The 14783-nt window shown below is 38.1% G+C and overlaps 1 long non-coding RNA gene across 1 annotated transcript; it reads right to left on the bottom strand.

Annotated features, from left to right (window-relative positions):
• Window positions 1-349: 349 nt before the first annotated feature.
• LOC134470507 (uncharacterized) lies at window positions 350-2687 on the bottom strand. Its single transcript, XR_010039439.1, has 2 exons — window positions 2506-2687; window positions 350-1588 (listed from the first exon to the last, which is right to left on the bottom strand). It is a non-coding gene; the product is annotated as an uncharacterized LOC134470507 (long non-coding RNA).
• Between the last annotated feature and the right edge of the window lie 12096 nt (window positions 2688-14783).

Consider the following 14783-nt stretch of genomic DNA (forward strand, 5'->3'; position numbering starts at 1 on the left):
TGAGATGAATACACAATTCTCAGATGAAGAAATACAAGTGGCAAATAAATACATGAAAAAGTGTTCATCATCATTACTCATTAGAGAAATGCAAATTAAAACCACACTGAGATTCTATCTCACTCCTGAAAGAATGTTCAGGAGCAAGAAAACTACCAACAACAAATGTTGGAGAGGCTGTGGGGAAAAGAAACTCTCCTGCACTGTTGGTGGGAGTGTAGACTGGTGCAACCATTGTGGAGGTCAGTCTGGAGATTTCTCAAAAAGCTGGGATTGGAAGTCCCATTTGTTCCAGCTATTTCATTTCTGACCGGAGCCGCGGGAGACAGGAGACCAAACTCGAGCAGGATCAGCTCTCAAACTTTATTACGTACAGCGAACCGGACCTGACAAGGTCCGCCACCCTCGGTGTTGATTCCTCTTCCGCCGTTGGGGGCAGGAACAACCTCTTATAAGGGGAAGCAGTATCCAATCACAGAGAAGCGCGTCTAACAAGCTGATAGGCTAGCGTCACGGGTAACTGGGCAGACATGACAATTTGGCGGGCTTGTTCAGGCCGGGAAGAACCCGGAAGCAGGAAATGGGCGCCATTCATAGGCGGCTTCCCACATCTCCCCCTTTTTTATTTATTAAAATAGGATGGTCTGTGGGTCCCTCCAAGGTGTCTATGACGTTGTTGCTGTTAGACACCTAGGAGTGGGCCTACCTTGTAGGCCGAGGCATGAGAGAATGTAGAGGTCTATACCCTGCTGTGCATCACCCTGTTTTGTGCATATCCTTGCGCCAGGACCATGCTCAAGGTGAGTGGTTCATTTTTTCGCAGGGCCAGGCTTTTGTGAACCGAACCTGGATGCATATAGACATTCATTCCTGCCTTCCCCCCAACCTTTGAGGCGGATGGCACTGCAGTACCCTTGGTCTCGCATCTCAATGCCAATAATTTGACTCCGGGAGGGACCCCTGGCCTTATAGGCCATGTATATCTGAGTGGAGCCTGTCTTAGGTTGACTGGGAGGGCTTTTCCCGTCTTACCCGTCATTGGCTTGCCCACTCAGCTCTTACAGCTGATGTTCTGCAATGTGAAGGAGATATGCGGCGGCCTGCTGGCCTGATGGGCCACCTGCTGCCATTTGCATGGCTGCCATAGCTGTGATCTTAACCTGCTGCTGAGTTTGTATGAGGCAATCTAACAAGCATTTAATAACCACAAGCCCTACTAGGATAGCCATGGCAATTAGCATAATCAAGGACTGTTTGATTGATGGTGTAAACCCTGGGTGAGGCGGGCGAGGCCGCCGAAAAAGGTGCCAATGTGGGCGGGTGGTGCCAAGGACCCCAAAGATATTGTGGTGGTTCTGTGGAATCTGAGCATATCACAGGGGTGATTAATAGGAACCCTCAGAATAGAAAAAGCTCCAAACCAGACATTTTAGTTTGTAGATGGTCTCGGGCGCTGAGCGTCGGTCCCAGAAGGGTCGAGTTGACTTGTGTCCGCGGGCTTATCTTCCTGTGCTTTATCAGGAACTGGTGGGGAGTTTACTGCTCGCGTCAATCTTTCCGGGACCCACAGCGGTTCGCGACCTGGTTCCTGTGGGAAGACACAAACCGCACCTCGGGTCCAGCTAATCACTGGATCCGGGCCCATCCATTGTCCTGTAAGGACATCTTTCCATCTAACCAGCCCTTTAACATCGCCTGGAAAGCGACGTAAGACTTCCTGTATTATCTGGAGCTCGACCACCTGGGGTTGGTAGTTTTTGGCTCTTGACCCATAACCACATATGCGCCTATGCCTGATTTGGAGCCATCCGTGAATATTATTGGAGCTCCAGTTATGGGGTATGCGGATGTAACCTTGGGAAAAATCACAGGGTGTAATTTCTAAGGGCTCATAATATCCTCCTCCTCCCCTGCCTCCTACTTGTACCGGGAATGCATGGAGACCGGAACACTCAAAGGGAAGCCATGACCATACCCTCTGGTGGAAGGAACGTCCTCCTCCCTCCCCAGATGGGGGCGCAGAAGGCAACCCAGGAAGTAGCTCTCCCTCTAACCAGGGCGGTGCCATAGGTTGTGGTGGCAGCCCAGGGAGCAACTCCTCTTCCGGCCACGGCGGTGCAGTGGGGCCTGGCGCCCTGAAGGGAGCGACCATGGGGGGCAGGGTGGTGTTTGGTTCCCCTTTTTATCTTCCCGAGCCCTAAGTTCCTCTTTTAACGGTGTAGGAGGGTCATGCTTAGCAAAGACGACCTCCTCTTCTGAGCCTTCCGAATCCGAATCAGAATTAGAGCCCTGAGGGTCCTCCGGAGACCCACAATCGGCAGTGGCTCCGGGCTCCTCTGAGCATTCCGATCGAGCTCTATCAAAAGCCTGTCGGGCTGTATTAGCGAAGCGAAAGCAAAACAGATGCAAAGGGAAAAGAAAAGAAAAAAAAAACCCAGCGTCCACTCGTGTGGCGCTCAAAATCTGTTAGGTGCGTCCACCCAACCCAGGTGACCCAGTACTCACCTGTCCCGGGAACCGCTGTATCTCACGTAGCTGATCAGGGTGAAGAGAAGAGGTGCTCGCGGCCTTCCGTTGTTATTGGGCCAGGTCCTCCGTCGTACCGCAGGCGACAGCAATCGCACCTCCCGGCCGAAGAGGCACGTCGCTGAGTCTTTTATTCCCCGTACGGGGGCCACCAGATGACCGGAGCCGTGGGAGACAGGAGACCAAACTCGAGCAGGATCAGCTCTCAAACTTTATTACGTACAGTGAACCGGACCTGACAAGGTCCGCCACCCTCGGTGTTGATTCCTCTTCCGCCGTTGGGGGCAGGAACAACCTCTTATAAGGGGAAGCAGTATCCAATCACAGAGAAGCGCGTCTAACAAGCTGATAGGCTAGCGTCACGGGTAACTGGGCAGACATGACAATTTGGCGGGCTTGTTCAGGCCGGGAAGAACCCGGAAGCAGGAAATGGGCGCCATTCATAGGCGGCTTCCCACACATTTCTAGGCATATTCCCAGAAAAACTGAAAACATCATACCACAGTGATATATGTGCACCCATGTTTATAGCAGCGCAATTTGTAATAGCCAGATGTTGGAAACAACCTCAGGGTCAATCATCTGATGAATGGATAAAAAAAGTTGTGGTGTTTTTATACAATGGTGTAATTACTCAGCTATAAAGAATGATCACATTGATATATTTATAAATAAATGGACACAGTTTGAGACCATACTCATAAGGAAATAAATCAAACTCACGTGTATAAATACCGAATAGTTTCCCTAGTGTAAGAAACGGTAAGAATACATAAAATAATGTGGTAATCATGATTCCCCATTATATTGCTTTGAAGCTTTATAATGTTTTCATTCATTAATTGGAATGGTTTTATTCTGGGTTGTTTGGTTTTATTGTCTGTGATGGTATGAACAGCTATTTTGAAGAAAAGAAGACGTTATAATAGCTAGTGATGATTTAATATCTTGATTGGAAGTCTCACTAAGCTTTTGTTCTTCTGTCTCCATCGGTTTTATCATATTGTATCTTATTGGGTTTTATTATATGTGACAGTATAAACAAAATTTTTATAGACAAGGAGATAAGATAGAAACCATTGTTCATTTTCTGTTAGTTGGTTCTGAATACCCTGTTACACTTTCATTCTCTTAAACGATTTTACACTGTCTTTTTATGTTTGATACTATAGTATATGAAGGTATAGTCAAATATTTCCAGGAAAGAGACATTATGATTGCTACTGTTATGTTGGGTTGCCTTGTGGTGGAACACTATGTTGCTTAAATTGTTCTGTTCTGACCTGTGTTGTTATGTCCTCTTTTATCTTAATCTTTTTTAAAATTAAAAGGGAAAAAAAAGAATTATCTACACTTCATCAACCTTTGTCAAAATAGCTGTTCTTTCACATTGAATTGCTCTTGTAACTTGGTCAAAATGAGTGGCTCTGGGTGTGTGTTTGTGTGTGTTTTATTTGTTAACCTTGGTTCTAATATGAAACAGTCTTGATTACTAGGCTATAGAAGTTTTGAAATGCGATGTTGTCAGATTCTTTAACTTTCTCTTCCTTTTCAAAATTGTGTGGCTATTATAGATCCTTCATATTTCCCTATGAACTTTAAGATCATCTCCAAAAATGTCTACAGGGTTTTTGATTTGGATTGCCCTTATTCTACCAAAAGACTCAGTTTAGGGTCTGTTTGTAAGTCAATATTGACATTTTCAACACATGAACAAAAGTATTTATATATTTAGATCTTCATTAGTTTCTCTTAGTAATATGTTTCAGTGTGAAGGTATTTTGGCTTTCTACTGGGGGGACCTAGATGTTCCCCCAGTTGTCATAGGTGGGGCTTTTCAGAGGTGACTGGATCTAGAATGAGTGGTGCTGGGATTAAAGGTGTGTGATTACTACATGAGTCCATTGATTGATTTATCTTAGTTCTGGGTGTGGATAAGGGGAAGGGCCGCCGGGGTATGGATGGCACCTCTTGAAAGGCAGGTGGCCTGGAAGAGATAAAAGAGAGAAGCAGGCTATTTCTGCTGCTGCTTGCTGCTCCCTGCTCATTACCTGCCCTGCCCTGCCCTGCCATGAACTGTTTCTCCTCTGTGATGCCCCTCTGCCATCCTACCCTGCCTTGGAGCCAAGAAGACTACAGATGAAATCTCTACAAACTTTGAATAAATAAACTTTTCCTCCCTTAACTTATAGGTATTAGGTATTTTGTCCCAGCATTAAGAAAAGTGATTAAGACAACAGATATTCTACTAATGTGTCAGATGTATTTCTAAGTATTCACATTCTTAATATTGTTAGGAATGTTATTGCTTTATAGTTTCAGTTTCCAGTTGTTCAATGCTAATATATAGAAATACAATTGCTTTTCATCTTATGTCCTGTTTTCTTGCTCAAATTCACTTATTGGTTCTGTTTTTGTTTGTTTTTGGTAATTGTTTTGAAACACAGATGATAATGTCATGTGAAAACAGCAGTTTTATTTCTTCTAATCTATCTCTTTTTTCTCAAGAAATATACTTATTCACTCATAATAAAGATTGCATATAGACTCTAATTTTTAAAACTTTTATTGTTTCATTTTTGATACTCTATGCTTTTATATCAAGTTCACTAACCTTTTCTCCTGTGAAGTCTAATGTGTCATTAATTTCATTCAACAAATTTTCATCTTCCATATCATGGTTTTCATGTCTCAAAATTCCATTTTTTCTTTTGTATTATTCTACTTAGCTTTTTTAATGTGAAGAATACATTTCTCATAGTGGTCTCAATGGCCTTGTCAATTTTGATAACTATGTCAGTTCTAGGTCAGTTTTGATTAATTTTCCTTTTTATGGAAAGGTAATTAGAGAACCCAAGGGAGACCAAAGGAAATCCAGGCATGGTGGCACATGCCCAAATTCCCACTACTGAGGGAAACTGAGCAAGAGGATCCCAAGTTCAAACCCTACTGATATAAACCCTGTTTCAAATAGATCTTTCTCAAATAGGAAGAAATAGAGGGAGGGAGGAGGAAGAAGAGGAGAGGTGGTATTAAAAAAAATGGAATTAAGTTGAGTTATGTACAAGTATTAACTCCACACAAGGAATGTAAATATTATATACTACAAACATGTGCTAATAGAAATAAATTAAAAAAAAAACAATTTTAAAAAGGTACCAAAAATGTAGCATAGTGATAGAATAGTGTGTTTGATATCCAGTATCATGGGGGTTGACAGGGAAAAAGGGAGACCTTAGTATGAAAACATTATCAGACCTAAAATAAAGTAGTTTGAATAATGATACAAAATCAGAAGATCTGTGGAAAATATCTTCTAAGGTAATTGTATATGTATATATTTGAACATATATATTCATTAAGAAATTGGGAATACAGAATTGCTACTCATGAGAAAAAGGTTGAAAATTAAATGAATGAACAGTAATAATATTAGCAACAACAGGGAATTTGAAACTTGGAGAAAGCTAAAAACACGTATGAGATATCCTGCTATTATCATGAAGTGAACTATACTGCCTGATTTGAACAACTGATGGAAATGAACAAGCAGTAATTTCTGAAATAATGAAGCAAAATTTCTGATTCTCAGGAAGTCAAAGAGCACCAACTAATGTTTTCCATTCGTGTGTACTTTCTTTAGGTCTGTCATAATTACTAGATTTAATCATATTCCTGTAATATTTTTAGCTTCATTTTCTCCCCTATATTTTTAATAGGTTATTTTCCATTTATACTTATTTATTTCCTATGAAGTTTCAAACTTTTTACTTAAAAATTTTTGTTGTTGTCAATTTATCACTGTAGTGGTATCCCCAGATGATTAAAGGCAGTTGATGAAGTATTACTTCTTGGAAATTTAAACTTATGCTCATTAAGAAGCACACTTTGAAAAACTCTCACATAATTAAATCTCTTAATGTTTTTAAAAAATATTTTTTATAGCTTCAAAGAAAAATTTCGAGATGGAATAGTTCTTGTTTTAAAGAAATGATCTGAAGTTCAGTGATGCTTATAGTTTCCTTTTAGTTTATTTTTTCTATCAGATGGAAATAAAATTATGTCTCATAACTTCACTTGAAAAGCAGAAAGATATATTGATGGTCTCTGTATTGCGTGAGAAATTTATCATTCATTTATTTCTTATATCTTCTCCCAAGACTCAGGTTTCATTAATTTTAAGAAACCTGAGACTTATACATGTATTATTTTTTTATATTACCATTTATGTTATTTATCAACGCTGTGGCTAAAGAATAACATTTGGCATTATTACTATCTTTAAAGACAATGAATGTAATTATTTTGACTTACGTTACTGCAAATAGTTTTTCCTGTGAAGCAGTGAGATGCATGCCAGTACAACTGTCTCTGCCCAATCCTGTGCTCTGGGAACTTTATTAGACCCAGGTAAGATTTCTGAAGTCTACCCTCTTATACTGCTCCAAACCACCAGCAAATGTCACTGCTCTTTCTGTTTCTTATAATTACAGTGTTTTCAATCTTATCCTGTAGTTTTCTGCAAAAGTCAATCTGTTATTCATTTATTTAGTGATTGTTTTTAATTTTCACAATGTTTATTGTGACAGCTTTCCTTCTTTTTATTGTTATTTCTTTAATATTGTTTTTAATTTATTGTTTAATTTATTGTTATTGTTTTAATTTCACAAAGTCAATATTATTTCTTGAGAACAACAAAAGAACATTTTAGGGAGGAATTTCTTCAAACAAGAATTTTTTTCTCTGTTAAATTGATACCAAGATTTGAGATTATTTACATTTTTTAAAATGTATTTTAACTAATAACTGGCTTTTGAGCAACCTCTTTGATTTAAATTTTAGTGGTTACTATAGGGTTTATCATACCCACATCTATAATTTTTTATTGTGTATTTAATCTTGTCTTGTTTCACATAAAATGTAGGAAACTTCTAACTATATAAGTGCAATTATTTCCAGCCCTATTCTTCATGTTATAGTAGCTTTATTTATTTCCTGTGTACATTATGAACCCCAACAAAGGAAAATTTCTTTAAGCAACTTTATATATTCTAAATACATAGTAGAAATAAATAATATTATATATTTACCATTTCTGATGCTCTTCATTTTTTCCTGAAGACTTGGTTGCTAATTGGTTTAATTTTTCTTTCCTTTTAAATTTCTTACAGTACATATCTGTGGGCAATAAATTTATTTAATTAAGAATTTCTCTCTTTCTTAATGGATATGTCATCTGGATATAGAATTATGAATTGATTTTTTTTTCTTTTAAGACTTCCTTATCTGTGATGTATAATGTTTGGACTATGATGTTGCATGCATGATTAAAGCTATGCTGTTAGGCATAGCTTTCTCTGAACTTATTCTGCCTTTGATTGAATAGCTTAAGATTGAATCAATAAATGTATATTTTTCACCAAAATTGGGAAAGTCTTCACCATTATTTAAAAATATTCATATGTTCTCATTTTAATACTTTTCTTCTTTAAAAACTTCAACTGTATGTGTGTTAAACATTTGATATTGTACCATGGATTTCTGAAGCTCTATTTTTTCAATTTGTTTGGTCTTATGTCTTCATGTTGGATAATTCCTATTAGCCTATCTTCCAGGCAAAGAATGCATTCTTTAATTTGTCATCTCAATTCCATAAATCTCATGTACTAAAGCTTTTAGATGTTTAATTTCTCAGTTCTTGAATTAACACCTGATTTTTAAAAATATTATTTCTACTCTGATGAGATTTTCTATTGTTTTGCTTATTGTAAACCCATTTGTCTTTATTAAACGTAGTTATAACAGCAGTTAATCCAATATTTGGATCATTTTGCAGTTGGTCTCCTTTAACTTTTTTCTCTCTTGAGAATAAGTCACATTTTCCTTTATTCTTATGCTAAGTAATCTTCCATTGTAAATGGATGGTGTGGATTTTATCAAATTTTCTCAAGAACTTACTATATTAATGTTGTCTGGTTAGGCAACTGACTTGACTGAATTCAAAATGCAACTTTTCTTTTAGGTGGAAACTTAAGTCTTAATTCATTTTATTTTATATGGACGTCAATTTGAGGTTCAGGAGTCAACTGGAGATTTAAGAAGCTACTTTTATGGGATCCATCTCTTCATGTATGATGGCTGTGGTTTTCTTAACATTGTCCTCAGGTTCTTCAGGACAGAGAGATTGTGATTTTCTGTTGGTGCTTTGAGCCGCTGCTAACTGCAGCTTGTTTTCAGGGTATGTCATAAAAATAGGGAAATTCCCCATGTATTAATTCCTTTTTACAAGGTTTAACACTCCTCCAGGATTTACCTCTTTTGTTTATTCTCCAGGAGTTTCTGATAGTTTATTTTTCATATTTTTGAAAAGCCTATAAGTATTTGAAGGAGAGTCAGTATGGTTAGATCTCATTTCATAATTATATTTTTAACTGTAGAAACTTTATAAAATTCTAGTAATTTTCTTCTGCTTACTTATCCTTAGGATGTCAGTTTATGGTTGAAAGTTTTCAGTTATGATAAAATAAGAGATGGGAAGGGCTCTTTAAGAGCTTGAGATGGCCCATTTCTCAGTCCTTTAGTACAAAATGAAGAGAAAAGTGTAAATTGAAAAGTTTTCTGTATTTCTATAATAAATATAAATTCTCAAGGGAGTGGAAAGGCAGCTGAAGCCAGGAGCAAACTCTGTAGGGAATTTTGTCTTTGTGCCAAAGAATTTCTCTTCTGTATTTGAAATGGGATAACCATGGCAGTGTCCCTAATTTTTGCCTGGCAGGGCAACCTATGCCAGATGTTGCACTGGAAATAAACTTCACCTATGCTCAGTTCATGAAATAACTTTCTAATGATTAAAGTTTACTAATATTGAGTTCAATCTTCCATAAATAGTGAGCTGCTTATCACTGGAATCATTCAAGTGGAAGCTTGGTGATCACACATACTTTATTAGCGCCATACTAATCCTTTTACATATTATAAGGGATAGTGGGAGAATACATTACTGTTTTCTTCCTGGTGTAAAATAGGTACTTAATAATTATAGGCTATATAAGCAGCTAATTGTTGAATTCATTGCATAAGTTAGTCAAAGAGAATTTTCTCAGGAACATTAGGGTACATTTTGCATTCATGATTAAAGAAGTTTTCCACTGCCTTCTTGTAGAGCTACCCAATGATTGTCATAAACAGTACAAACCTGAGTGTTATTTCTTACCAATGAGTGTTAGAGAAGTCTTGGTCTTCATAATTAGTCATACACAGGAAGCAGCATGCCCTCTTAAAAAATATTGACATCATCGTTATGACTTTTCAAAACCACTTTTATTATAAAGTGAACTGGACACTAGAAGATACCTGGAAGACTTTAACTGCTTTTGGAATATCACCAAGTTCTCATAATGATTCCAGTCATGTCTATTATCCAGTTCACACCTCCCTACCCTGCCCTGATTTTTATCAGTTGAATGAAGCAAGAGTTCATAATAGTACAATTAATGGCACCCACATAGTGAATGTCCATTAAATATTTGAATGGAGAAAAGACTGATTTATTCATTAGATACCTAGAAACTAAAGTTAAATATTTTTTCCTTCATATAAAGTTCCACAGACACATGTTAATAAGATTTGATAGAAAATTGAGAGTGCTTTAAAATAATATTTTCCACATTGCTGTTCCTAGGCTTTTTATATGCATTATTTCACTTACACTTCACAATAACCTATAAGCTAAGCATTGTTATCTGCATTCTACCAGAAGAAACTGAAGCATGGAGAGGTGTGGATCCAGCTCATCTCTCAAGAATTGCAAAGCTTAGATTCAAACCCAAGGCACTCAGCTTCAAGCTCTGAACGTTTAACTGTGGATCTGGATCACTATGAAAAAGTAGCCATAATACATGGACAGGTGAACAGTTTGGGAATATTTTGGGAGATACCTTCAAATCTTCATAGGAACTCAGATATAAAGAGGATGATCAAACAAAGGCAAGTTTTGCACAAAAATGTCTCCTGAGCTATTCCAGAGGATCTAGAAATCTCTGACGTAGTTCCCTTTCAGATTATTAGCACTGAAAATTTGTGGGAAATGTGGTACTTAAATATGGCAACAAAGAAGAGCCATTGTGAAAACAGATTTGACCTCCCTTGCTCCTCCACAATTCCTTTAACACCTTAGATCTGTCAGAACCACAGACCAAAGTGTACAAATCATTGGCAGTGTGTGTCTCTGCTAATGATTAAATTTTTAATTCTGCTGTCTGTTAAGCATTTAATATTGCATTATCTTTTAGAAAATTGTGGTGAAATATATATAACGTAAAATCTGTCATTTTAATCCTACAATTCAATGGCATTGATTATATTTATCATGTGCAACCATCCCTGTTTCCAAAGTTCTGTTTTTGTCTCAAACATACATCCTGCAGCTACTGAAAAATAACTTGTCTTTCTTTGTTTTTCCCAGTCCATGGCCACTAATATATTATCTCTGTGAATGTCTATTCTATATCTTATATAAATGGAATTACACAATATTCTTTCTTTTTTTGTCTATATTATCTTGCATAGTATAATGTTTCAAGGTTCATCCATGTGGTAGCATGTATTTTATTCTTTTTTGTGTTTTGAATAAAACTCCATTTATTTACATCTTTGTTTATCCATCCCACTTATTTGTTGATGGAACTTTGATGGTGTCTACCTTTGGCTATTGAGGATATGATAGCTATGAACACAAGTATCTGAGTCTCTATTTTCAATTCTTTTGGGTATATACTTACCAGTAAAATTGGTAGGTTATAAGGGAATTCTGTCTTTAACTATTTAAGGAACAGTTAAACTGTTTTCCACTGTGCTGTTCAATTCACATTCTCTCCAGCAATGGACCCAATTTCTATTTTCTCCACATCTTCCTTTTCACTTATTTCTTTCCTTTTTGAATAGTCATTTTAGTTGATTTTGAATTTCCTTTTCCTGGTTGCTAAAGAAGAACTTTTTTTTTTGGTACTAGAGATAGAACTCACTACCTAGCACCTGCCTTGCCGCGTATACACTTACTGAGCTCACTCTCTGGCCCCTAAAGAGGAACATTTTTAAAAAGTTATTTATTTATTTATTGGTAGTGAGGATTGAACACAGGGCTTTTCACTTGCTAGGAAAGGGCTGTGATGCTGAGCTCCATCTCTGGCCCAAGATGAACATCTTAAATGTGTTAGCCATTTGTATATCCTCCAGGCCCCCTCCCCCCTTTTCATGTTAAAGTGTCATTCTACTATTGTTGAGTTGTAGGAGTTGTGTACACTATCTTTAATCTTCACCCCCACCCTGAAGATTGAATATATTATTCTACTTTCATAGAGAATTCCAAAGCTGAGCAGTTCTATACTAAGTGGCATGACCAGAATTTGAATCCATGTGTGGCAATGTCTAAGATAGAGTGACTATTAGTCAGGTTTACTGGATTACAGAACTCCCAGGGTATAAGTAAAGCACACTTTTGGGTGTGTCTAGGTGAATCATGGAGGTGTGACTTTGGTTGTTATATATGGTTCCTGGCTCCTTCTTCTCTGTCACTGTTTCCCTGCTGTGTTTTCTGGTCACAGTGAACTTTGTTTCACTGTCCTCTTCCACCATAAAGTTTCTGCTTTTAGCTAGCCAAATGTGGGTGGCTCCTGAATCTCCTGAAATGGTGAATCAAATTAAACCTCTCTTCCTTTAAATTGTGGGTGTGGGTATTTTGTTCAGCAACTGGAAACCTAGTACAAAATATTGGTGCTTGAAGTGGAGTCATTGATATGACTATACCAGAACCACATGGTTCAGAAACCTGTGGTTTGTGAGAGGAGTTTGGGAAGGTTTGGTGATGCCAGTGAGAGAAGTCCTAAAATGGAAAGATTCTTGCCCTGGTATAAATTGCCGTACAATTACGGCGGTGGTCTAACTTGGTGGAAGGCCAAAGTGGAAGTGCTTACCACTTCCTCCTTCTTCTGAAGCCCTAATTGCATGCAAAGAAAATTCCAATCAGTTCCTCACATATCATCAATGTCCGCCTCATGCGCCACTTCAATCAGAGGTCATATAACCCTCTGCCTCTCTGCATCCTGTCAAAGGAGACAGCCCAACGACCATGGGTTGTGTGCTCCTTTCCACAACCTCAATAAATCTGTTCTTTCTTTTTTGTACTTTTTGCTTCTCTATTATGCCAGAAAACTCAAACAAAAATGTTGTATGTAGAACCTGATAGGTAATTCTGATCAGACTCCTGAAGACCACCGTCTGCTAAGACTGTGGACAGCAAAGGCAAGGCTCCAGAGTTTTCAGTTGGGAACAAGGATTGCTTTGCCAATTGAATAACAAACCATGTAAATTATATTTTGGAAAAAGAACTTGTTTACATTTTGCCCATGTCCCATAACCTTGAGACTGAGATCAGGGACAGTAGATTAATTGAGCTGCCTAAGGAAATTTCAAGGCATCCTAACATTTAGGTTACAGTTGGCTGAGATCAGAGTTAAAAAGCAGAGCAGAAAATTTGAAAAATCTAAGTTTTGATTCAAAAGTAAAGTTGGACCAAAGGAGGTGTTGCAGCCAAAAAGAGCAACACCATTAAAAACAAAATCAAGTACTTTGTGCAGGGTCATGAAATATGCCTTAAGGGCATCTCAGAAATCTGTAAAACTTCACCCATTGTAAGTCAAGGATACAAAATATCAGCCTTTCATTTGAGAAGGGAGTCTTGGATCCCCGCTCAAAAAGATTCTCCTAGGGAATTGGATGCCTGAGCTTCCTTCCACTGTGCTCATCCATCCAGGTGCTCCGAGGCCACAGAAGCCATGATCCAACAGGGCTTGGGTACTTCATCTGACAACATATTTTTTGTTCACATGATGCTGGTTTCGCTGGCATGCAGAGTATAAGAGTTGTGGGGTCAATGAAGCTGGCATTCAGGTTTCTAAAAGAAGACCTGAGAGATTAATCAAGGAGTCTCAGAGAGGGTAGTATGTGAAGCTGTGGGTGTCACACTGAAACTAAAGGCAAGGTAGAGACTGCATGAAGTCAGAGATCTCAAGGACATGGAACATCTTCTGAAGAAAGCTGGCCAGCTATGAGTGGAGCCAGCCTACGAGAGAGGCCATGACGGCTACAATTGGGAAGGAAATAGGCATGGGGCCACCCATGCCCTTTGGAACTCACATTTTATCATCATGTACCTAGGATAGTGGGTATAGAGTTTATAGTATTATCTTGCCAGTTTTCAGTCTTGTTTTTGTCCAGTTCTTTTGCATCTTTTATCTCCTGCCTTTTGGAATGTTTACCCTATGCCATTATACCTCGGAATGATGTAACTTGCTTTTGATGTTTTGCTGCTAAGAGATTATCTGAGTCTCAGAGGAAACTTACATTTAAACTTTTTAAAAATGCTGGAAATTTTGAGACTAGGGGAGGAATTAGCATGTTTTTGATTTGCCTATTATAGTTGTATCATGTTAGGTAGAATTAAGAATTTGCTGTTATATTTACTGGGAAATTAAGTATGTTTTAATGAGATGCATCTTGTTGACAAGTTGACAAGAGGTAGATTGTGACCATTTTTAGATATCATTTTGGCTGGATTAAAATATTGGCATCTGTAAAGCACACGTTTGGGTGTTTCTGGGTGGTTAGCAAAGGTGTGGCCTTGGGTGTTATATGTGATCGCTCACACTTTCCTCTTTGTCACTGTCCTGCTTTCTTACCACTGTCAATGAAATAGGTCTGTTCTACATCATTTTACCATGATTCTGCCTTGAACCTAACCAACAATGGACTGAGCTCCTGAAACTATGAGCCACATCAAACCTTTCTTGCTTTAATTTGTGAGTGGAAAATGCTGTGACTTGGAGTCCCACTTTCTGTATATATGCCCTTGTAACAACCTTCCTTGTGAGTGAGAGGTGGATGTTAATTGACAAAATTCTAATAAATACAATACAACAAAGAAGCTGAAATACCACTTCTGAATTTAAGCTTTTCTATCTCGTTTTCTCTCTATCATTCTCTTGCTTCTTGACTCTGGGAAGCTAGTTTCCTTGTTGTGAGCTGTGTGTGAGAGACACATGTGACAAAGAAGAGAAGGAGGGCTCCCTCTAATCAGTGAAGAAGTGAGGCCGTCAGTCCAGAAGACTGTGAAGAGCGGGACTTTGCCATCAACTGTGTTAGGAGTTCAAAAATAGACCCTCTTTCAGCTGAGCCTTTAAACAAATCCATATCCCTTGATG

This window comes from Cavia porcellus, unplaced genomic scaffold (genome assembly GCF_034190915.1).
Source record: "Cavia porcellus strain 051 isolate PalLab524CR breed Dunkin Hartley unplaced genomic scaffold, mCavPor4.1 scaffold_15, whole genome shotgun sequence".
Taxonomy (NCBI): Eukaryota; Metazoa; Chordata; class Mammalia; order Rodentia; family Caviidae; genus Cavia; species Cavia porcellus.